Consider the following 23,718-nt stretch of genomic DNA (forward strand, 5'->3'; position numbering starts at 1 on the left):
CTTTGTGATTGCTCAGAATATCAATTGATCAGACACTGGGTGAGGTAATAGTGAAAGTGTATTCCTTCCTGAAATAATTGATTGGGCCTCCAATTCATCATTATTACAACACTTTATTCAGACGAATTTACTCATCTTTAGTATTAATTGCTCTGGTAATCAATCGGTCATATCCATTGAGTGCTTACTATGTGAAGAGCATTGTACTAAGTGCTTGGGAGAGTACAATATAACAATAAAAAAGATGTGGTAGACACATTCTCTGTCCACAATGAGCTTTCAGTCTAGAGGGGAAGACTGAAATAGTATAGATTAAATAATTTGCTGGTACATATATAAGGTGCTGATGGTTGGGGGAGGGAGGTATATTGGTTATATTGCTTTCTTAGGGATATATGAATTGCATAGGATGATCTCCTAATTACAATTTTACCTATTCATAGGGAACCTCAGAGAAGGGAACAACAGATTGAATTTCATGGTGACATAAGAAAACTGCAGGAGGTAAATCTAAAAGAGAGAAATCAATCAAATGAGCCAGTGGAAGAGAACATAGACTAGTCATTATTCAAATTCTTTATTTCTCCTTTCCCATGTGTACAGTCTTCAGAACTCTCAAACACCAGTAACAGTTCTGAGACTTTAGAACTGTCTGATACCTCGATTCTCCCAGAGATTAAAGTGGCTCATAAGATTGAGGTGGGATGGAACACCTGAAAGAGTTTACAACAAATTCAGAGAAGCAGCAGTGGAAAGAGCAGAGGCCTGAGAGTCGGGGGTTCTGGGTTCTAATCCTGAATCCGCAACATGTTTGCTGTGTGACCTCAGGAAGTCACTTCACTTCTCTATGTCTGGGATGTGTGACTGAGTTGGATGTCGCTGCCATTCAAAATATAGGAAGATGAAGCTCAGTGTATTGGAATCCAAGAGAGACCCTCAAAACAATGGCAGGCACACCAACCAGTCCTCTTTATGTAATGAAGTAGTTTAGAGATATGACCCATGAAATTGGTCTAGATAATGGACTATCTGTTAAGCCTGTGCCAAAACATTTAACTGTTTCAAAACATTTAACATACCTGATGTTATGAAGAATTATGTGTTTGTTACCATTTTTAGGAGATATAGGAATGTTTTTATTAGACAGTATATGTGTTAAGTTGTGTGTGTGTGTATAATATATATGTGCAATATTGTTATATGTACTCTCTTAAATACTTAGGACTGTGCTCTGCATACACTAAGCACTTAATAAATATGATCGACTGGCAGATGTGGTTTTGAAAATAACCTCTGGGACATGCTCCATCCAATATTTTCCAGTGTTAATTGAAAGAATGAATTGAACATCTCATTGAAATGCCTACTTTATTCAGTATATAATATGGTAATTTAATTCCAGTAGATTTGCTAAGTAGATCTATGAGCTGTATTTCTAATTCTGATATGGAGGGATGCAATGAGCCATCAAAAGTATAGAAAATAAAATAAGGTGGTCAAAAAACTTAGATGACAGAAAATTCAACATAGAGATTTCAATTGTCACCCAAACCAATTCCATTATCTCTTTACATTTAATTACATTTGCATTACATTTAATTGAGGAACAAATAGAAGTCAAAGCAGGTTCCCACATATTGGATATCTGGCCCCTTTTACATGTAAAAGAGTCTGTGGTCAGGGGAAAGATTCCATATTTTATCACAACGTCATCCTGGATACAAGAAAGTGACTATTGAAGGAATATCTATATAGTCTTCGGGTGATTGTGGTAGAAAGAGTGTGACTTCCTGAGGGACCAGGAATAGAGTTTTCTGGAACCAATACATGAGGATCCAATAGGAAAACAGCTTCCTTCATTCAAGTGACTTTAAAACTGTTGTAATAGAATTTTTTTCAGGGCAACAGTCACCTCCTTATTTCTCAGACTGTATACCATGGGGTTAAACAGTGGGATTACAATTGTGTAGAACAAAGACATAAATTTATCCACATCTGCTGAGTGGCTTGACTTGGGCCATAGATACGTCATGATACCAGATCCAAATACTGAGGTGACAACTATGAGGTGGGAAGAATAGGTGGAGAAAGCTTTGTACTTCCCTGTGGCTGAGGGTAACTTCAGGATGGTGGATATGATTTTGACATAGGATATGAGTATCAAAAAAATGGGGCTGTCCCAAAGAGCAGGGCTACAGCATGGATGAAGATTTCATTCATAGCTCTGTCCCCACAGGCCAGTTTGAGAACCTGTGCGATATCACAGAAAAAATGGTTCAGTTTTTTGGAATCACAGAAGGGTAGGGAGAACATCTGATACATCTGCCCTATCTGGACTGGAATGCCACCGATCCAGGCACTAGCTGCCATCTGGGGACGTGTTTGGTTATCCATGATTATTGAATAGTGTGGGCAGTTACAAATGTCCACGTAATGATCGTAGGCCATCACCGCCAGGAGGAAGCACTCTGTGGCTCCAAACATAAGAAAGAAATACATCTGGGTGGCACAGGCTGAGAAAGGAATCGTTCTACTTTGTGTTCAAAGATGCACCAGCATTCTGGGGAGAGTCATGAGCGTGTAACCCACCTCTAAGAAGGACAAATTCCTAAGGAAAAAATACATAGGGGTTTGGAGAGCTCAATCAGTTTTGCTTATTAAAATGATTAAGCTATTTCCCAACAGGATCATCATGTAAATGGCTAAGAATGTTACAAAAAGAAAACTCTGCGGTTTGGGAGAGTTGGAGAATCCCTTCAGAACAAACTCTGTCACAGTGGTGTGATTTTTGCCTTGTTAGTTTCATCTGCAAAAATAGCAATATCAAAGAATGCAAGTCAGGATAAAGCTTTGTGAACTGATCCCCATTAGAAGAAGAAACCTGATCAATGGTATTTATTGAGTATTTGCTATATGCTGAGCACTGTACTAAGCATTTGGAAGAATACAATGCAACAGAATTAGTGGTTATGATCCCTGCTCATAATGAGCTTACAGTCTAGAAGGGGAGACATATCTATATAACTGATTTATAATAGAAAATGTAATGATAGGTGAATAAACGTTGTGGGGTTGAGGGTGGGGTGAATATCAAATAACCGAAGGTCACAGGTCCAAATTCACTGACTTAATTGGAATTGCAATAAAATGCATCCAAAAGGAGATGGGGTTAATTGCACTAGGTTGAAGGCTGATCCGGGAGGAAGAGGTTTTTATAGTATGGCCTATTTTTGTCCCTTGATGTCTGGTTGAGTATTCAGCTATTAGACTCCTTTTGAGTGTGGAGGGGAAGATAGAATGTAATGTAAACGAGCAGTCCATTCCTTTAGATTCTTTAAATTTCCAGCACTGAAGCAATGATGAATGCTTTATGCCTTTAGCTGGTGGGACTTGTGAGAAGGGAAGACAAATGAAACTCTAAACAGACGTAAAAAAGTGAAACATTTCAAATATGATGGTGGTATTTATTAAGCACTTAGTATGTGTGAAGCACTGTTCTAAGCACTGGGGGACTACAAGGTGATTAGGTTGTCCCACGTAGGGCTCTAAGTCTTCCCTTTACACATGAGTTAACTGAGGCACAGAAACGTTAAGTGATTTGCCCAAAGTCACACCACAGAGAAGTGGCAGAGTCGGGATTAGAACCCATGACCTCTGATTCCCAATCTCATACTCTTTCCTCTGAGCCACACTGCTTCTCTAAGCCATGCTGCTTCTCTAGATGCAGTGAAGATGTAGTGAAGCAAGACCTCATAATGGAGATTGATGATGGACAGTTGGGAGGCAACAGGAGGACAGATCAGATACACGTGCAGACATTAAAATTGTGGTGATTCTAAGAGGAGAGGTTTCAAGAAGCCCAGGGCACAGAGGAGGAAAAAGGTCACACTCTATATAGTAAACACACCAGTACAGCCAGAAGTAATCCTTTCATGCAGTCAATTTGGGAGGACTTGTTAGTCACATTAATTTTACCAGTCATACTCACATACCACATGTTTATGCATAAGCATACATGTACAAATTAGTCAGTACGATTCTATAATGAAAATGTCCCCAAATGAGACTGGTTAAGAGTAAAAGTTCTACATATATTTTCTGAGTTCATAAACTCTGTTTAAAGGAATTGGAAAAACAAAGCAGAGAATATCAAATGTGTTGAAGAATATGTCCAAATTAGGTAGAAATGTAATGGCAAGAATCCTGAAGCAGAGTTATTTTTCAAGTGTATTTAAGAAGACACAGAATCAATCAATCAGTTGGGTTTATTGAGTGCTTACTGTGTGTAGAACACTGTACAAAGTCCTTTAGAGTGTATAACATAACAGAGTTGGCAGACACCTTCTCTGTCCCAAAGTAGCTTACAATATAGACGGGGAGATAGCCACTGATAGGCTTTACACTCCCTTTATTCTCCCCCTCTCAGCTCCTCAGTACATATGTACATATCCTTAATATTTATTTTAACGTCTGTCTCCCCCTCTAGACTGTAAGCTCGTTGTGGGAAGGGAGCATATTTATCAAGTCTGCAATGTTGTACTCTCCCAAGCTCTTTGTACAGTGTTCTGAATACATAAGCATTCAATAAATAATTTGATTATGCACATGAGTGCTGTAAAGCTACTGATGATCTTGATGGGTTACATGAAGTGCTATGAATCTTCATATCTCTTCACAGAAGAGCTAGTTACTAAAGGTTAACTGATGAAGTCCTAGTCTAAGGTTGTTTTACACACTTCTGTGGTGGGGATTAAATAGGAGTTGCATGCATAAAATCCAAAGAACAGTGCATCAGGAATCAGATACAATACCTGGATCGTTATTGCTAAAGAACTTAGAAGAAATTTTATTTTACCTGGTAAATGGACTTAAAGGACAGAACAATTTACACTCTAGTGACCTAGCTATGGGGTGGGGGGGGGGGAATAAAATTAGAATTCGATCTACAATGAAGTAAATTGAAAATTGACATTGTAGTTTGAAGTTAGGTTGATGGAAATATAACAATGGAACACGTTTGAAGTGGTTGAAATAAAGCAACTTTTACTGGGCATAGAAGAATTTCGCCAATAAAATTCCTTTAAAACCTTCCCATGTCCACTATGGCGCTGTCACTATGTAAATGGCATTTCTGTTGTCAAAGAGACCTGCTCCAGATTCTACGAATTTGGGTGGAATGGTTGGTGTTCAAGGGAAATAGAAACAGAGCCAGTCCAGAAAACATCTCATTAGAGCAATGACTGAAGAAAAAGTTTTGTTTTAGAATGCCTACATGAGATGAGACTGACCAGCATTGTTCTTATACCTATTAATAATTGTGGTAAATGTTCAGTGCTTATTATGTGCTGAACACTTTACTAACTGCTATGGAACATACAATGGGAACACAGTTCTTGTTTCAATCGGTGCTCTCAGCCTTAAGACTGTAGTTGATTCAGATTTTTCTCTCAGAAGGAGAATTCTGCGAACTAGCAGTGAACATGTTTTGCTTTGTAAACTCCTAATGAAGATAGCAAAAGCAAATTGCTCTTGAACTTGGCTGTCAATTCTGAAATGGTAGTTCTGTAATGTCACTAGTCTAAAAATCCTTATGGTTACCTGGACCTGCCCCACTACAGTGTTTTAGCATTCTTCCCCCAGCGTAGCCAATTCACTGGCTAAGCCTACTCGGGTATCCCAACTTGAATACAGTGAGTTTCTTGATGGGGTTTCCCACTTCTCCATTCTTCTCTTCTTTCTTACTACTAGCCTCAGTGGTCGCAGGCCACTCCCAGAGTCCAGAGAAGCAGACCAGCAATCCGGGGAAAGGTAAGAGAGCTTCCAGTTGGTTAATCTTTTCCTGCTGTCTATCGACTGTCCACCATAATACCTAAGGTGAGCTGTTTTCATTTTGTTTCATGGCATTTGTTAAGCACTGACTATGTGTCCAACACTGTTCTATGTGCTGGGTTAGATACGACTGAATTAGGTTGGACACAATCTCTGTCCCACATGGGGCTCAAAGTGTACTTAGGAGGGCAAACAGGAGAACTGAGGCATGGACAAGTTACTTGACTTGTCCAAGGTTACACAGCAAGAATTTGGAAGGCCTGTGATTGGAATCCAGGTCCTCTGACTCCCAAGGCCGTGCTCTTTCCATTGGCCATGCTGCTTTGCTAATAATAATAATAATGATCAACCAATTGTATCTATTGATAGCTTTTTGCAGGGTGCAGAGCACTGTACTATGTGCTTGGGTGAGTAATATATAACAGAGTTGGTAGACACATTTTCCCATTTTGTGTCACTGTGTATTTGAAATGTTTCTTCTGTCCACCTGTTTACACTCCTTTCATTTTATCATCTCATGTTTAGATTAGGCCTGCTCTGGTCTGGTTCCTTACACAAGGGTGCCCAGGACCATGGAGTCCAAAATTGTTCCCAGCGACGTGGCTTGGCATCTTGTTGCGTACCAGGAAGTCCAGTTTTTGTCTAGCTTGTCCTCCTCTCTGTATAGAAAAGGAACCCATTGCCTTTGCTGCAGTCTTTGGTAGCTCCAGCTTCACAGATCTAGAAAGGGAACGTGAGAGGTCTGAATCCATGGGGAAGCAGTCCGGAGTCCCTCTCGCATAACTCTTTTGTTTGATGGGAAATCTGCAGAGTTTGACACTATGGTTCATGTGACATCATTACATTCCCCTATGTGCCCAGGGCAACATCGATTTTCTTAGAAGGAGCATGGCCTAGTGGAAAGTGCAAAGCCCTAGCAGTCAAAGGATTTGGGTTGGAATGCCAGCTTTGCCAATTGCTTTCTATGTCATCTTGGGCAAGTCACTTGGTTTCTCTCTGCCTCGTTTTCCTCAACTATAGCATGGGGATTGAATATCCATTTTCCTGGCTCTTTTTACTGCTAGCCCTATATAGGACAGGTGCTCAACCTCATTAACTTGTATCTACCCCAGTGCTTAGGAGAGTTCTTGACACATAGTAAGTGCTTAACAAGTACCGTAATCATCATCTCCTTAACTGGAGTTCACTGCTTCAAGCAGTGGCTGCCCTAGTTCCCTGCCTCAGTTAAACAGGGGTGACCTAGGCCCCTTTTCTGAGGATTTCTGGACAGGGAACATTCTACCAACTCTTGTATTGTACTCTCTCAAGCACTTACTATAGTACTCTGCACACAGTAAATTTTCAATAAATACAATTGATTGATTGTTGCCACTCATGTAGAGGGGCTTAACATTTGCACTGTGGTTCCACCAACTCATGGAGGCCTCTGTGCTGGTGTTCCTAATTACACAGCCTGGCAGCATTCTAGCCTCTGTGGCCAGACTTAGACATGAGGATGTGGGAAACTCAGCTGGGGGAACTGATTCCCGACCAATATCAATACGAATCAATTCAGTGGGGAGGGTTCCTCTTGGAGATCAGAAAATAATCTTAATTGTGGTATTTGTTATGTGCTTACCATGTGCCAAGCACTGAACTGAGTACTGTGGCAGATGAAATTTAGCCAGATGGGTTCAGCTGCCAGAAGGGTTCAGGAGCCAGGCAGGCTCAGGGCCCAAAGTTCCAGCCTGCCTCTCACAGGATCTAGAAGCAAGGGGATAATGATAATAATAATAATAATAATAATAATAATAATAATAATATTTGTTAAGTGCTTACTATGTGCCAGGCACAGTACTAAGCAAACATTGGGTCAAGCACTCCAGAACTATAGCCCTGCCAAGACTGAAAGCATGAACTAGCTTAGCCTGGCCCAGCCCTAGATAAATCCCTGTAGTGTTATCCTAAGATCCACAAACACAGCTTGGTCTACTCGGAGTCAGGAAACCAGGGTTCTGGGATTCTAGCCCAGCTCTGCGATTTGACTGCTGTGTAACTTTGGGCATGTCAGTTAACCTTTCTGGGCCTTATTAAATAGGAATAAAATATGTCTTCTCAATCTCTCTTAAACTGTAGTACAGGTCTAATCTTAGGACACAGCTTAGGACCGTGCTTGGGACATACACGTATAGTAATAATAATAATAATGATAAGGATCACTAGAATCATCAGTTTATGCCTATTTCCTTTGGCTTCACCAGCTGTAAAACACGAATCTCAGTCTTGATCTTTCTCAGTTGGTTAAGTAATATTCAGTATTTTGGAGATTCTTAGGGGCAAGATGTAATAATTAGAAAATGGACTGGAACACCTTAAAAATTTTTAAAAAAGGGAAAAGAGATAGCAGCTAGTTTCACTTTTATCATTGTGAGGTATTTATAAAAAGACACCACAGAATGCTTTCTGAGAAATACAATTTTAAAAGTTCTCTAGAGTTTTACTTTCTTGAGAACAGTGGTAATATAATCATACTTAGGTAACTGCAACAGATCTAATAATGTTTTCAGGAGTCTTAATTCCAGGTTTAATTCAGACATTAGACTTGAAACATACATAAAGGAGATTAAATTAGCAAGGTGGCTAGATCCTTCAGTCTCTACCAATTCAGCCCTTGCAGTGCCCTTCCATGGATCCATAGTAACAAATTAATAAATATAAAAGTAAATTTATAAATATTTGCTAGAAAAATGCTTCCCCCTCCCAGATCCAACCAAAAACTTGAAAAAAATAGAATAACCGTGGTTTTTAAGACGCAAATGCAGCAATTGAGGAAAAATTCTGACACATGACAGACTACCAATAATATAAATATTAAAATAGTTCATAAACTTAAAAAGAATAATCCTGTAAATTAGCTATAAGCTCCATTAAATAGTTAGCTGGGTTTTAATCTTCTATCTGCAAACAGTTTTCTCAGATAGAAATCTGTGTGACATGATTTGATTTTCATTAATATTTGATCCAAAAATAGTACATAAAAGCTTCAAGAAAACTAAAACTTAGAATGAACATTTACTGCTACAACCCTAAACCACTGGAAGGAGGCGAACAAAAGTCTCTAATTGTTGATCCCTCCGTAGTGCACTTTTTGATCTTATCGATTCACCTCAAAGAAGGAGAAAGAAGGATTCCTCTCTCAGTTTCTAGGTTTACTCTGCCGACAAATGAAAAAAAAATGACCTTCTTTAACAACTCCAAAAGATTTGCATTTAATTGCAGCACTCCTTATATTTGTGAAGCTTCTTACCTATCGGGTGGAACGTCCCCTGAAAGACTGAATCTTATTTTATTATTGCTATCGCATGTTAATTGTTAACTGCTCTCCGTGATGTGACATACTTATTTTATTATTGATACTGCATGTCAATTGTTAACTGCTCGCTGTGCTGTCATTTACCTTACTGAACACACCATTAACTATCAATTCCTCTGCTGCCATCTGCCCTTCCCAGTCCTCACCTTCGCATTCCCCTCTCCAGCCAGCTTTTTCCCTCCCTTTCTCCCTCCCCCATCCCTCCCCCCAACGCCTCCCCAGAATCCCTCTGTACCAGCGCCAACCCTCAACCCCTCCCTTCCAACCCCTTCCCTCCTCTCCTCCCCACCCCTGCCCCATCCCAGTTCTCCTTTCTCATCGCTACCCCTCTTCCCCCTCTCCCCGCCCTGACCCCGCCAACTCATTCCCATCCAGACACTCCCCTCCCCTTACAAACTTCCCCCTCCCTCCCATCCCTCCACAGCTGCTGCCAAGTGTGGCCTATGGAACCCCCGTTCCATTATATGTAAGCTCCCTTTCATCCTTGACCTGTTCCTTTCCAGCTCTCTCCTCCTCCTCCGTCTCCTCCTCCTCCTCCTCACCCTAACCGAAACATGGCTTAACCTGGATGACAGGGTCTCTTCTGTTGCTCTCTCCAGTGGAAGACTCTTCTTCTCCCACTCCCCCAGACTCTCCGGGAAAGGAGGAGGTGTCAGATTACTTCTCGCACACAATGTCGCTTTCACACTAACCCTCCTCCCCCTTCCCTTTCCTTTCCCTCCTTTGAAACCCACATTATTCGCCTCTATCACCCTCCCAGATTCTTGTAAACGTCATCTACCGTCCCACTGGCCCCTCCTCCAACTTTTTCAACGATTTTGACCACTTTCTCACCTTCCCTGTCTCCTTTTCCATGCCCACTCTGATCCTCAGAGACTTCAACATCCACATGGATGTCCCTGGTGACTCCTCTGCTGCCCGCCTTCTATCTCTCCTTGACGCTGCCAACCTCCTGCTCCACCCAACCTTGCCCACTCACCAACTTGGTCACACCCTCCTACACTACACTATCTCCACCCTCACAAACTGAAATCCCTCTCTCTTATCATAACCTTCTCACCTGCCTTCTCACTCACACTCCTGCCCTCTGTAAATTTATATTACTGGCCCACAGATACCTCTGCTCTCTCGACCCCATCCACCTTTCTCAGCGCATCACACTCCAATTCGCATCCCTGTTCTCTCTACCCACTCTTGATGACAAGATTACTGCTCTCAACTCCATCCTCTCTACTCAACTCAACTCACTCACTCCAAATTCCCTTCACCGCTCTCGCACCACTAACCCACAGCCTTGGATCACTGCCACTGTCCGCCTCCTCTCTTATGCTCGAGCTGCTGAACGCTTGTGGTGAATGTCTAAGCACCAAGCCAACCTTGTTCACTTTCAGTTTATCCTTTCCTGGATTAACTCTGACTCTCCTCTGCCAAGCAAAGCTACTTTTCCTCCCTTATTAACACTCATGTCCATCATCCCCATCAGCTGTTCCATACTTTTAATTCCCTCCTCAGGCCCCCTGTTTTTCTCCTCCTCCATTCCTCACCCCCAATGATTTGGCCTCCTACTTCATTAGTAAAATTAATTCCATCATGTCAGAGCTCCCCAAAGTCACCACTCCCCTTCTCCATGCCCCCAGCTCTCAACTTTCTCTGCTACTCTCCCATCTTTCCCATCAGTATCTTCAGATGAGATCTCCTCCCTCCTCTGAATTGTTATTCCATCCACCTGTGCTTCCGACACCATTACCCCTCATCTTATGAAAACTCTCGCCCATTCCCTCCTCCCCTCCTTAACTTCCATCTTCACCTGCTCACTCTCCACTGGTTCCTTCCCCTATTCTTTCAAACATGCCCATGTCTCCCCATCCTAAAAATACCCACTCCTGACATCACTGCCCCTTCTAGTTAATCGCCCTATCTCCCTCTACCCTTCCTTTCCAAACTCCTAGAATGAGTCATCTTCATTCGCTGCCTCTAATTCCTTAACACAAACTCTCTCCTTGCCCCCCTCCAATCTGGCTTCTGTCCCCTGCACTCCACTGAAAGGTCACCAATGTCCTCCTTCTTGCCAAAAGAATGGCTCCTACTCCATTCATTCATTCAAACATATTTACTCAGCTAGACTCACTCGCTCCCCTTTCCCTTCGCCGCTCTCGTACCACTAACCCACAGCCCTGGATCACTGCCAATGTCCGCCTCCTTCGCTCTTATGCTCGAGCTGCCGAACGCTGCTGGCGAAAGTCTAAACACCATGCCAACCTCGTTCACTTCAATTTATCCTTTCCTGCCTTAACTCAGCCCTCTCTTCTGCCAGACAAAACTATTTCTCCTCCCTTATTGACACCCATGTCCATCGCCCCCGCCAGCTCTTCCGTACATTCAACACCCTTCTCAGGCCCCCGGTTCCTCCCCCTCTTCCTTCCCTCACCCCCAACAATCTGGCCTCCTACTTCATTAACAAAATTAAATCCATCAGGTCCGACCTCCCCAAAGTCACTCCCCCCCCCCCTTCTCCAACCCCCCGGCTCTCAACACTCTCTGCTACTCTCCCATCCTTCCCAGCAGTATTCTCAGAGGAGCTCTCCTCCCTCCTCTCAAGTGCTACTCCGGCCAACTGTGCTTTTGACCCCATTCCCTCTCATCTCATGAAATCTCTCGCTCCATCCCTTCTCCCCTCCTTAACTTCCATCTTCAACCACTCAATCTCCACTGGTTCCTTCCCCTCAGCCTTCAAACATGCCTATGTCTCTCCCATCCTAAAAAAACCCTCTCTTGACCCCACCTCACCTTCTAGTTATCGCCCCAAATCCCTCTTACCATTCCTTTCCAAACTCCTTGACGAGTTGTCTACATGTGCTGCCTCGAATTCCTCAACAACAACTCTCTCCTCGACCCCCTCCAGTCTCGCTTCTGTCCCCTACATTCCACGGAAACTGCACTCTCAAAGGTCACCAATGACCTCCTGCTTGCCAAATCCAACGGCTCATACTCTGTCCTAATCCTCCTCGACCTCTCAGCTGCCTTCGACACTGTGGACCACCCACTTCTCCTCAACACGCTATCCGATCTTGGCTTCACAGACTCCGTCCTCTCCTGGTTCTCCTCTTATCTCTCCGGTCGTTCATTCTCAGTCTGTTTTTCAGGCTCCTCCTCCCCTTCCCATCCCCTTACTGTGGGGGTTCCCCAAGGTTCAGTGCTTGGTCCCTTTCTGTTCTCGATCTACACGCACTCCCTTGGTGACCTCATTCGCTCCCACGGCTTCAACTATCATCTCTACACTGATGACACCCAGATCTACATCTCTGCCCCTGCTCTCTCCCCATCTCTCCAGGTTCGCATCTCCTCCTGCCTTCAGGACATCTCCATCTGGATGTCTGCCCGCCACCTAAAACTCAACATGTCCAAGACTGAACTCCATGTCTTCCCTCCCAAACCCTGCCCTCTCCCTGACTTTCCCATCACTGTTGACGGCACTACCATCATTCCCGTCTCACAAGCCCGCAACCTTGGTGTCATCCTCGACTCCACTCTCTCATTCACCCCTCACGTCGCAGCCATCACCAAAACCTGCCTATCTCAACTCTGCAACATTGCCAAGATCCGCACTTTCCTCTCCATTCATACCGCTACTCTGCTCATTCAAGCTCTCATCCTATCCCGTCTGGACTACTGCACCAGCCTTCTCTCTGATCTCCCATCCTCGTGTCTCTCCCCACTTCAATCCATACTCCATGCTGCTTCCCGGATTATCTTTGTCCAGAAACGCTCTGGGCATGACACTCCCCTCCTCAAAAATCGCCAGTGGCTACCAATCAATCTGCGTATCAGGCAGAAACTCCTCACCCTGGGCTTCAAGGCTCTCCATCACCTCGCCCTTCCTACCTCACCTCCCTTCTCTCCTTCTACAGCCCAGCCCGCAACCTCCGCTCCTCCACCGCTAATCTCCTCACCGTACCTCGTTCTCGCCTGTCCCGCCATCGACCCCCGGCCCACGTCATCCCCCGGGCCTGGAATGCCCTCCCTCTGCCCATCCGCCAAGCTAGCTCTCTTCCTCCCTTCAAGGCCCTGCTGAGAGCTCACCTCCTCCAGGAAGCCTTCCCAGAATGAGCCCCTTCCTTCCTCTCCCCCTCGACCCCTCTCCATCCCCCCATCTTACCTCCTTCCCTTCCCCACAGCACCTGTATATATGTATATATGTTTGTACATATTTATTACTCTATTTATTTATTTATTTATTTTACTTGTACATATCTATCCTATTTATTTTATTTTGTTAGTATGTTTGGTTTTGTTCTCTGTCTCCCCCTTTTAGACTGTGAGCCCACTGTTGAGTAGGGACTGTCTCTATATGTTGCCAATTTGTACTTCCCAAGCGCTTAGTACAGTGCTCTGCACATAGTAAGCGCTCAAGAAATACGATTGATGATGATGATGATGATGATGATGAGGTGCCATGGGTGGGTAGCATTCTGTGTCTTAGACATTTCTTGAATCCCTTATCCTATAATGAAGAAGTATCTTGGGAAATTATGGAAAATGTTTACAGAGCCCCAGCAGAGATCTATTCATATGGAGGCTCATGAGACCCGGATTTAAGACAACACACTTTGACAGGCAACTCGGTTTGTCATTTCTGCCCAATCCATGCTCTACCCATCAAACCTAGCCATAGACTTTAACTGGTGGTGTCAATCCTTTCCCCAGGCAAGGGGAACAGAAAGACAAGGGAAATTGTATTTCTCCAGGATAAAAATAGAGATATCAGGCAGGAAAGAGCCTGTGGGAAATGAATTGATCTAAGGTACAGACTTTAATGGTCTGTACAGCACCTCTTGCACTCTCACCCCTGCCACTCACATTCCCACAGGGACCTAGATTACCAAAAACATGCTTGCGCTCAGTGTTGTTTCAGACTTAAAAAATGGAACATATGAGGAAATGTTGTTAAAAATTGATTGATACTAGGAGGTAAAGTTGAGGATAAATCAACAAAGGTCTTGAAAAGCAGCATAACCTAATGAAGAAAGCATGGACCTTGAAGTTAAGAAGACCTGTGTTCTAATCCCGGTGTGGCCACTTGCCTGCTGTGTGAGCTTGGAAAAGTCACATAACTTCTTTCTGCCTTAGTATCCTCATCTGTAAAATGAGGATTCAATACCTACTTAGACTGTGAGCCCTATGTGGGATAGGGACTGTGTCTAATTTGATAGCCTTGTGTCTATCTCAGTGTTTGAGACATTGTAAGTAGTTAACAAATGCTGTTAAAACAAACCTTCAAATCTTCAAAAGTTTAGTAAAAGAAAGTCTAGGAATAAATGTGATTCAACATCATGGGGACCACACAGATAGAGGGATTTATCTGGAAGGGCATAGATTGATGACTTTACATTGGGTAGGGGAGAATTTCTGACATGGGAACAGGTTAGTGGATAGACTTGAATAATGGGAAAAATATTAATTTAGTCCCCTATGCGTAGATGGGTAGTTCTTATATCAATTTCTGCAAGAGTAAATACTTAGTTTATTACGTCCCTGTAAGTGCCTCTCTAGACTCTAAACTCCTTGTGGCTAGGGAACATAGCTACCAGCTCTCTTGTACTGTACTCTTCCAAGTGCTTAGTACAGTGTTTTGAACACAGTAAGTGATTAATACCAATCAATCAATCAATCAATCAATCGTATTTATTGAGCGCTTACTATGTGCAGAGCACTGTACTAAGCGCTTGGGAAGTACAAATTGGCATCACACAGAGACAGTCCCTACCCAACAGTGGGCTCACAGTCTAAAAGGGGGAGACAGAGAACAGAACCAAACATACCAACAAAATAAAATAAGTAGGATAGAAATGTACAAGTAAAATAAATAAATAAATAGATAAATAGAGTAATAAATATGTACAACCATATATACATATATACAGGTGCTGTGGGGAAGGGAAGGAGGTAAGACGGGAGGATGGAGAGGGGGACAAGGGGGAGAGGAAAGAAGGGGCTCAGTCTGGGAAGGCCTCCTGGAGGAGGTGAGCTCTCAGCAGGGCCTTGAAGGGAGGAAGAGAGCTAGCTTGGCGGATGGGCAGAGGGAGGGCATTCCAGGCCCGGGGGATGACGTGGGCCGGGGGTCGATGGCGGGACAGGCGAGAGCGAGGTACAGTGAGGAGATTAGTGGTGGAGGAGCGGAGGGTGCGGGCTGGGCAGTAGAAGGAGAGAAGGGAGGTGAGGTAGGAGGGGGCGAGGTGATGGAGAGCCTTGAAGCCCAGGGTGAGGAGTTTCTGCTTGATGCGCAGATTGATCGGTAGCCATTGGAGGTTTTTGAGGAGGGGAGTGATATGTCCAGAGCGTTTCTGGACAAAGATAATCCGGGCAGCAGCATGAAGTATGGATTGAAGTGGAGAGAGACGCGAGGATGGGAGATCAGAGAGAAGGCTAGTGCAGTAGTCCAGACGGGATAGGATGAGAGCTTGAATTAGCAGGGTAGCGGTTTGGATGGAGAGGAAAGGGCGGATCTTGGCAATGTTGCGGAGCTGAGACCGGCAGGTTTTGGTGACGGCTTGGATGTGAGGGGTGAATGAGAGAGCGGAGTCGAGGATGACACCAAGGTTGCGGGCTCGTGAGACGGGAAGGATGGTAGTGCCGTCAACAGAGATGGGAAAGTCAGGGAGAGGACAAGGTTTGGGAGGGAAGACAAGGAGCTCAGTCTTCGACATGTTGAGCTTTAGGTGGCGGGCGGACATCCAGATGGAGATGTCCTGAAGGCAGGAGGAGATGCAAGCCTGGAGGGAGGGGGAGAGAGCCGGGGCAGAGATGTAGATCTGGGTGTCATCAGCGTAGAGATGATAGTTGAAGCCGTGGGAGCGAATGAGGTCACCAAGGGAGTGAGTGTATATTGAGAACAGAAGGGGACCAAGCACTGAACCTTGGGGAACTCCCACAGTAAGAGGATGGGAGGGGGAGGAGGAGCCTGCAAAAGAGACTGAGAAAGAACGACCGGAGAGATCAGAGGAGAACCAGGAGAGGACGGAGTCTGTGAAGCCAAGGTCAGATAACGTGTTGAGGAGAAGGGGGTGGTCCACAGTGTCAAAGGCAGCTGAGAGGTCGAGGAGGATTAGGACAGAGTATGAGCCGTTGGATTTGGCAAGCAGGAGGCCATGAACAAAATGTTGGGGTCACAGCTAGAGGTAACAAACTAAGAGGGAGGGAAGGCAGACATTTTATTCCCATTTTAGAGTTAAGAAAACTAGGGCCCACAGAGATTAAGTGCTTTCTTTCTCAAGGTTACAAAGCAGGTCAGTGGCAGGGCTGGGACTAGAACTTGACTTCTAGTCCCAAAATCTTTCCATTGAAGACATTTTTGCTTCCTTTGGGAAAATGCAATGAAAAACAGAAACCTTAAAAAGCAATGAGGTTTCTGGAGGTAGAGTTGAGCTAACATTCACAATAAATTTTGCTAATATTTTATATTTGTACTTTTCCTACTTCCGCAGAAATGGCTCCAAACTATCTTAACCTAAGACGTGAAAATCGCCTTCTTGCAAGATCCAGGAATGATTAGCAATATAGATTAGCCACCACCTGTCCAATCATCATTGTTACGTTTCATTCGATTTTAATTTACCACATATGAAAAAAGGACATATTTGATGTCCTACTGAGAGATGTAACTCTGGCTTGTAGCTCCAAGGGAGGCATTTCCTAAATGCACTAAACCCATGGCAGCCATGATAAAGCACTATTTACACCCCAATAATCCCTTTGTGATCCAGAGATGTTTCTTTCCTGTTCCAAAGATGAGTGTCATACTTCAAAGGGATTTTAAATAATTATTTTCAATAGCGCTGATTTTATATTTTAAAGCCATAACAATGCAGCAGATTTTATTATTATTGTGACACTTTTAGTATTTACTATGTGCCATGCACTATACCAAGCACTGGGTGTAAATACAAGATTATCAGGTTGGACACAGCCCCTCACAGTCTTCCCAGATTTTAATGAAGTGATACAAAAGAACAAGAATCTGAAAATTATAAAGACTTTCTCAGGTTATAAGGGGTTATTTGAATTTCAGAGTAGAGAACTAATTTCCAGAATTGAATTCTCACATACGGTGGCAAAAATACTAGAGATTGTGGATCTTGTACAGTTCAAAGGCAGTTAATTTCACCAAGTGAGTAATGCTTTAGAAAAATCCACTGCTTTGGTATTTTTTGCACATCTGAGATGAATTACAGAGTTACGAACTTCTTCCATAACAATATCTATCAATGAATCGATCATATTTTTTGAGCACTTACTGCATGCAGAGCACTATAAAATCATTATAGTTTTCTTTGTCTTCTATTGTTCATATCATTAAATATAAGATAATTTCTGGAGGTCCAGTGGTCTTTAGTACCACAAATATAACAAATAGTTCCACTTTTTGACACTTAGTATCTTATTTTATACTGTTATACTTTTTCTTTTATATTTATTTTCCTATCTTTGCTTTTAGTTTACTTTCTTATCTCCCCTTATGTCTCTGTGACTTTTATTGAAATAAATGTTTGGTTAGATTGTACTAACCCAGTAAGCCCTATTATTATGACAACTACTATAAAAGGTTCAAGGATTTCAGGCTACCACTGTAATTACTGGCTCCAGTAAATGCCCATTTCTCTCAGCATGTGATAGTATTATAATATTAAGTGATTGAAACCGGTTGCTGAGACTGACATTACAGTATCCCTGTCCTTATACTCTGGTCTATTAAGTGATAATAATGATAACCACACAATATAATTGTGGTATTTGCTAAGCAATTATGATATGGCAAGCATTGTACTAAGCTCTGGGAGGTATGCAAGATAAGGAGATCAGACACAGTTTTTGTCCTACTATCTGCCACATTAGGCTTCATTACATAGAAGGGTCCTCTATGGCATTTATCCTTTCTGTCAAACTCTTTGCTGTCAAACTGTGTAATGAACCATTTGGTTTAACAAACTTGACTCAGGTAGACTCTGAAATACAACACAGGGCTCAGCTCTGGAACAGTAGTGGAAGATAGCGAGAAAACTATTGTCACCTACCTAATGTTAGGAGCCTCTTTACCGTCTCATTTCTCCCCCTCAAGAAGCACAATAGGCAGAATTATCATTAGAGTCAATATATTTGACCTAAATAACATTCTGCAAATACACTAACATTTTCCATCTTGTGTGAAGGTATTTTTTTGTCGGTGAATTTCAACTAAGTCTAACGTACATATTCCAGGAGACCACAAGACTCACTGTTTCATGGACAGTCTAATGATAATAATGATAAAAATAATTATCATATTTGTTAAGCGCTTACTATGGACTGAGCACTGTTTTAATCACTGGGGTAAATGCAAAGGTAATCAGGTTGTCCCACAAGGAGCTCACAGTCTCTATCCCCATTTTTACAGATGAGGTAATTGAGGCACTGAGAAGTTAAGTGGTTTCCGAGGTCGCACAGCAGACAAGTGGCGGAGCTGGGTTTGAACCCATGTCCTCTGACTCCCAAGCCCATGCTTGTTCCACTGAGCCACAATGTGGCAACACATTGTCTATACCTCACTCCTTCACAGGGCATTCAGGGCAGAATTACTGCTCCCTGTAGCTGAGAAAGAAGCATTGCTTTCTGGTCCAACTTCCAACTCCAGTTTCTGTCTGCTGTCACCCTCTGGTTTCTGAACAGCCCTATTGGGATAGTGTCTAGCAGAGGGAGTCAGAGAATAGAGGAGAGATAGCCAATCTTGATAACACCAGTCTTGTTGCTTTTATATTTGATCAGGTAGAAGATAGGGCAGAGAGAAGTGAATGAGGAAGATACTTTTCTGAGAAGAAAGACTCCCAGACATAAGGAGACCTTTGCTGAGTTGTGGTGATTGAGTAGGTAACTGAGTGCATGTGATGCCACCCTAAGGATGTCACCATTAGGGATGCCATTCTACAGAGGGTGGCCATTTCCTGTCCTCACTTGGGAAGGAATTGGCTATACCCTCTTTGGGGCCGCATTACCAAAGCATAAATCACTACGGGTTTGGTGCAAGGCAAACAGGGCTGCACAGTGGAATCTTGTGGAACATTTTGAACATTGCGATTGAGCATGTCTCAAGAATATATATGATAGCATTAAAAAGTGATGCGTGGTCTACTAGTAATTTTAGTCGCACAATTATCAAATGTCAAAATTGCAATTCTTCAAAGTTGTGAAGTGAAAATCCTTGCACTTTGCAAGGTTGTCCTGCTACACCCACATCATTTGCTGCATCCTGGTGACAGTGCACTCTGTGAGCTGCCTCTGTTATCATCTGAAGTCAACCCTGGTTTGAAAGAGCATGTGTGGAATCTCTAGTGAATGACATTCTGAGGTTAATATTGCAGTGGAATTTGACAAAGCTTTGGTGGTCTCTGCTTTTTTTAATGATGTCTTGCATTCTCTGTCTTTCTATCTGCTAGCCTAATAACTGAGTTTGGCGATAGCATCAGGGGTATTTATATACTATACAAAGAATTAACTTCTCATGAAGGCACTCTCCATACTTACCCAAATTATGCTAGTCAGTTTTACTAGAGAGGAAATACAAAGCTGTTATTTCTAAATATTATGTTTAGTTTGTTGTCTGCTAATACATTTTTTTTCAGTTAGTAATTATAAACTTCATTTTTGTATATTTTATCTTAAAAATGGGTGAAGAATGTATTTATATCAGTCAAGCAATGATGTTTACTGAGCACCTACAGTGTGTAGAACACTGTATTAAGCACATGAAAGACAACATTGGATGTAAAAGATGTAAACCCCACCCTCAAGAAGGTCATAGTATAGAGAGGGAGATGAATGCAAAACTGTTTAAAGTGAGGAAGTGAAAAAGAATGAAAAGATGGATAATGGAGTATATAAGTCCTTAAATGATGTAGACTGATCTATACAAAATGCAATGAGTAGCTGAGTTCCTGAGACCTGAGACCTGAGACCTCGTCCTTGACTAAACCCTTATTTCCCCTACTTCCTCTCCCTTCTGAATTGTCCTTGCACTTGGATTTTAAAGCTTTATTCACCCTACCCTGAGCCCCATAGCAGTTATATACATATCCGTAATGTATTTTAATGTCTGTCTCTCCCTCTGGACTGCACACTCCTTGTGGGCAGCGAGCATGTCTAGCAACTCTGTTATGTTGTTCTCTCCCAAATGTTTAGTACAGTGTTCTGCACATAGTAAGTACTCAGTAAATCCGATTGATCGATCAATTATCAGTTGGGAAGAGAAAACCTGGGGAGAAGAAAATTAATGGAGGAATTCCTCCTGGAGGAGAAGGGTGAGGAGAGGCTGAGGAGAGCTGTGGCCTGATAGATTTGAAATGGAATGTAGCTTCAGGCATGAGCAAAATCTGGGGAGATGGAGAAAGTGTCCACTATAGTTCTCTCCCTCCTACCTATTCTTGCTTCTCTTCCACTACAGCTCAACCCACACACTTTGCTTTTCTAACACCAACCTACTTACGGTGCCTCAATCTGGTCATCTTTGCCATCAGCCCATTGCCCCCATGCTCCTTCCTGCCTGGAACTCCCTCCCCAGCTCAAATTCATCAGGCCACCAAAGCCCTATTAATTGTGGTATTTGTCAAGTGTTTACTATGTGCCAGGCACTGTACTAAGTGCTGGTGTGGATACAAGCAAATCAGGTTGGACACAGAGCCTGTCCCACGTGGGGCTCACAGTTTTTATCCCCCTTTTACAGATGAGGGAACTGAGTCACAGAGAAGTGAAATGACTACCCCAAGGCCACACAGCAGATGTGATGGAGCTGGGATTAGAACATATGACCTTCTGACTCCCAGGCCTGTGCTCTATCCATTCCACCATTAAAATAAGTTCTCTTGGGAGGCCTTCCATGACCTAATAATAATAATAATGATAATAATAATGGTACTTGTTAAGTGCTTACTATGTGCCAAACATTATTCTAAGCACTGGGTTAGATACAAGTAAATCAGGTTGAAGTCCCTGTCCCATCTGGGGCTCACACTCTTAATTCCCATTTTACAGATGAGGTAACTGAGGCCCAGAGAAGTTAGGTAACTTGCCTAAGGTCACACAGCAAACATGTGTGAACATGAGAAGCAGCGTGGCTCAGTGGAAAGAGCCCGGGCTTTGAAGTCAGATGTCATGGGTTCAAATCCCGACTCTGCCAAGTGTCACCTGTGTGACTTTGGGCAAGTCACTTAACTTCTCTGTGCCTCAGTTCCCTCATCTGTAAAATTGGGATTAAGACTGTGAGCCCCATGTGGGACAACCTGATCACCTTGTATCTCCCCAGCGCTTAGAACAGTGTTTTGCACATAGTAAGCACTTAACAAATACCATTATTATTATTATTATTATGTGACAGGTCCAGGAATAGAATCCAGGGCCTTCTGACTCCCATGCCTGTGCTCTATTCACTAAATCACGCTGCTCCACCTCTCTGCACATTGTCCTTGCCCTCTACTTCGTCTTTACACCTTGGTCCTTTCCTTTGAAGCATTTTGCCAGGCACTCCATCCACTCAGCACTTATGTACTGATTCTTATTCTTTTTTGCCCTCTCTGGTTGCAATTTTTTTAGTGCCTGTCTTACCCAATAGTCTGCAAACTCCTTGAGAGCAGGAATTATGTCTACCAACTCTATTGTTATTATTATTACTATTAACTTTATGGTGCTCTCACAAGTGTTTGGTACAATGCGCTGCACACAGTAGGTGCTCAATAATTACCACTCACTGATTGAGAGTTAGGGATGGTTACAATACTTGGCAGGTAGGACTAAGGCTGGCAATTAATAATATTAATAATAATGGTATTTGTTAAGTGCTTATTATGTGCAAAGCACTGTTCTAAGCGCTGGGGTGATACAAGGTGATAAGGTTGTCCCACGTGGGGCTCACAGTCTTAATACCTATTTTACAGATGAGGGGACTGAGGCACAGAGAAGTTAAGTGACTTGCCCAAAGTCACACAGTTGACAGTTGGCAGACAGGATTTGAACACATGACCTCTGACTCCAAAGCCCGTGCTCTTTCCACTGAGTCACGCTGTTTCTCTGAAAATGGGGAAGGTGAAAGGTAAGTATGAAGGCGAGACTTGGAACAACTGGAATGCTTCTAAAACCAATGTTTTTCATCCAGAGTCTTCATATTAAACAAAATGGCTGATGGAAATGACACTTCTATGAGACAGTTCGTCATTTGGGGATTAACAGATGATCCATCTTCCGGATCCTCCTCTTCACATTGTTTCTCGTGGTTTATGTTGACACAGTCATGGGTAATATCAGCCTTATCAGGTTAATCAGGGCCAGTTCCCAATTTCACATGTCAATGTACCATTTTCAGAGCCATTTGGCTTCCATCGATTTTTGGTATTCATCAACTGTCATGCCAAAGATGCCTAAGGATTTCTTAGTGGAGAGACACACAATATCCTTTGCTGACTTGGTTGCCCAGCTCTGTTCTGTCTTTGTCTTTGAGAACTCAGAGGGCATCTTACTGGCTATGATGGCATATGACCGTTTTGTGGCCATCTGAAATCCCCTGCCCTATACCATCTCCATGTCCAATAAAGTCTGTGTCCAGCTCATAGCTACCTCCTAAGTCAGGGGTTGTTTAACTAGTGCGCTATTTACTATTTGTGTGTTTGGTTTAGCCTTCTGTAGATCCAATGAAATCAATCATTTTTTTCTGTGATTTCCCTCCATTAGTGGAACTTGCCTATTCTGATGTTTACCTGGTTCAAATCATTTCTTTTGTCTCTGCTGCCATCTTTATTTTGAGCACCGTCCTAACCATAGTCGTCTTTTATGTACACATCCTCTGTGTCATCGTGAGGATCCCAATCAACCGGTGGGAGACAGAAGGCTTTATCTACCTGCACCTCTGACCTGATGGCTGTTATTCTATATCACGGAACCGTCACATTCACTTACGTGCAGCCCAGCTCCAGCCACTCCTTGGAGCAGATTAAAATTGTGTCTCTGTTCTACACAGTGGTGATCCCCATGCTGCACGCCTTAATCTTTTCTCTGAGGAACAAGGATGTGAAAGGGCCAGTGATAAAAATAATGGCTAAGTATGAATAATTATTTTTAAATAAAATTTGGCATAATCCATCGATAATTCATGGGCAGTCAGAAAAAAAGTACGTGACTGTTTGTTGTTTCGTTGACACATTCTAATTGTGAGTTTGAAAGAAATAAAAAATGGGGCACAACTCGTGGAAATGTATCATTTTAGTTAAGAAAACAGTCGTTATAATTCACATCTATATCCCAGGGATGTGCTCTGTACTAAAATGATGATGCCAGAAAATCAATTTTTCTTCGATTAACACTTCCTTTAGACCATGTTGGGAAGTAGCGTGGCCTAATGGAAAGAATAGAGGCCCTGGATTCCTAAGACAAGTGCTTGGCACAGAGAAAGTGCTTAACAAATATTATTATTATTATTATTATTATTATTATTATTGCTACTACTCTCCGAAGAACTTAGTAGAGGG

General features: G+C 42.8%; 1 pseudogene; it reads left to right on the forward strand.

The window, feature by feature from the left end:
* Nucleotides 1-22,371: 22,371 nt before the first annotated feature.
* On the forward strand, nt 22,372-23,302 carry LOC119922809 (annotated as a pseudogene).
* The last annotated feature ends 416 nt before the right edge of the window (nt 23,303-23,718 follow it).

The sequence above is a fragment of the Tachyglossus aculeatus genome, unplaced genomic scaffold (genome assembly GCF_015852505.1).
Source record: "Tachyglossus aculeatus isolate mTacAcu1 unplaced genomic scaffold, mTacAcu1.pri scaffold_125_arrow_ctg1, whole genome shotgun sequence".
Classification (NCBI taxonomy): domain Eukaryota; kingdom Metazoa; phylum Chordata; class Mammalia; order Monotremata; family Tachyglossidae; genus Tachyglossus; species Tachyglossus aculeatus.